The sequence below is a fragment of the Brassica oleracea genome, chromosome C9 (assembly GCF_000695525.1).
Source record: "Brassica oleracea var. oleracea cultivar TO1000 chromosome C9, BOL, whole genome shotgun sequence".
NCBI classification, from domain to species: domain Eukaryota; kingdom Viridiplantae; phylum Streptophyta; class Magnoliopsida; order Brassicales; family Brassicaceae; genus Brassica; species Brassica oleracea.
This window is the reverse complement of record NC_027756.1, coordinates 11,139,358-11,141,609: the sequence shown is the minus strand read 5'-3', so window position 1 is coordinate 11,141,609 and position 2,252 is coordinate 11,139,358. Positions and strand designations below refer to the sequence as shown.

At 31.9% G+C, this 2,252-nt stretch overlaps 1 long non-coding RNA gene across 1 annotated transcript; it reads left to right on the top strand.

Moving 5' to 3' along the window:
* The first annotated feature begins 928 nt into the window (after positions 1-928).
* On the top strand, positions 929-1,791 carry LOC106317664. Its single transcript, XR_001265192.1, has 3 exons — positions 929-1,059; positions 1,329-1,373; positions 1,739-1,791. It is a non-coding gene; the product is annotated as an uncharacterized LOC106317664 (long non-coding RNA).
* The last annotated feature ends 461 nt before the right edge of the window (positions 1,792-2,252 follow it).

Here is a 2,252-nt window from a genome sequence, read left to right as displayed (position 1 = left end):
CAATAAAAGATAAATAGTAAGTAAATATATAATATAAAAAAAATTATACATCTATCTCAAAAATGTATTATTAAATGGAAATGTATAGTTAAATAAATAATAAGCAAATATACAATATAAGACATTGAAATATTACATTAAATATCTATTGTAATTTTACCATTTGATATAAAAGCACGAAAATTGGAATAAATAAATATACAATACAGAGAAATTCTTTAAGATGGTCGGTTTAAGTTTTTGTCACAAAATAGCCTTAATAAGAAAAATGACCAAAATAAGTTTTATTAAAGAGTAAAAATACTTTTATACCGTAGGGTTAATTAATATAGATTTAGGGTTTAGAGTTAAGGGTGGGGTTTTGAGGATATGATTTCAAATTAAAAAAAAATTTAAAATTAAAATTTTGAAATTAAAAAATGGCTATTTTAGTCATTTTAGTTATTCAATGTTATTTTTGTGACAAAAACTTTTAAAAAATTTTGAGAGAGATGTCCTACAATATAAGAAAAACTAAATAATAAGTAAATATACAATATAAGAAATGAAAAAATATATTAAACATCTATCTTAAAAATGTATAGTTTTCAGTTTTTTCCTAAGGAAATATATATTCACACAAACATACATTTCAGAATTTTGTTGTTCTTCGTAATACAATGTAAAAAAAAACTATATAGTTAACATTTGAAAATTAAAATAGCTCAGCGCGTAGCGCGGATTAACTCCTAGTCTATATTATAATGATACAGTTTCGAGACTCCTTAAGCTATCCGCAAGCATGTGGGACCCACTTCTATTATTTTTTTTAAATGTCAAGTTATCAGATTGTCGCGTTATGGGTTTGATCCGGCCCGCTACCGTCCTCCTATGCATCACCTTTGATTAGGGTTGCCGTCTCCTTCGAGATCCTTCGTCTGAGGGCGCTTCCTCTTCCACTAGAGTTCAGTTTTCTTACGAACTCCAATAATTTATTGTCTCGAAAAAATAGAAGTCGATCGAGTATCTTCCCTGCAAAGTAGTGTCAACAAGTGATGGATGAGCAAGGTTCTTCCAGAGGTAATCATGAGATATGTTTCCTCTTTGTCGATTTAATGAGTTCATGCTTCTGTTACGTAAAATATCTGTGCTGATATACACATGAGTGCTTGAATTTAGTTACTTGATCTCTGGATTTTGACGGATTCACTCTAGATTTGTCAATTGGGATTTATTTTTCTGAATGATGTTTGTTAATCAAAAGACTGAGTTGATTTTCACTATTGTTTGATTCTTTTGAAATGTCTTTGATGTTGAGAAGTTTGGTTAATTTTTCATCTCCTTTTCAGGTTAAGATCCTTCACTGGCTAAATCATCTCCTTAAATCTTCCATGGTAAATACTTAAGCGATTATCTAAACAATTATTTGGCTATCTCTTTTATCTTTTTGAATAAATGTTAAATTAATTCAAGACGAAACCTGATTTACAAGATATGTGACTCTGTTTTGAGTACTATCAAAGTCTCGTCGTGAAAATAAAGAAAAAATGAAGCGTGTATAGGAAAAACAAATTTGAGAAATTTTAATGCTGAAACTCCATGGCTGTCGCAAGCTGGAGGAAAACCACATCTCCATGGCTTTCTCAAGCCTTTTATTTCCCATTCCTCGAACAGAAGAGACTCTTTTTTTGAATCTGTTAATTTGGCTCTTTTAATATTTAATTGTTTCTGATTATCATCTTTTTATTGTCACACGTAGAAGATGATAATCAGAGCTTAGCTCTTTCCTACATCGGCTCTTCAACACAGGTCTCAAAGCTTAGCTCTTTCCTTTCATGGGTCAACAAAAGTCTCATACTTTTGCTGTTTCTCCAGGTCAAGAACTGTTTATGTGATAGAAGAGGGACCACGCGAGCAAAGGAATCAGTTGTTTTCTGTTTTAGGGTCTCTCACTGATCCAGAAGAAGAAGAATCAAAGGAATCCTCAGAGGTTAACTCAATGAGTAGTTTGCTCTTTGATGTTGGTGTTTTGTGTCTTTCTCTCTTTCTCTCGCTGATGATTTTTTTTTTGGTTAATTTCATGCAGGACAGGTTGCTTCTGTAGATATTAAACTACCAAGAAGAAGTTTGCAAGTGGAGTTCGGTGTCAACTCATGCGGAGAGAGAAGAACTAAACGGCTTAACAACCGTTTGGCTTATGAACATGGCCTTGTCTTTGTCCAGGTACACAAGTCTTTGGTTTGCTTAATTGTCCTGAAGAGACATGTTATATG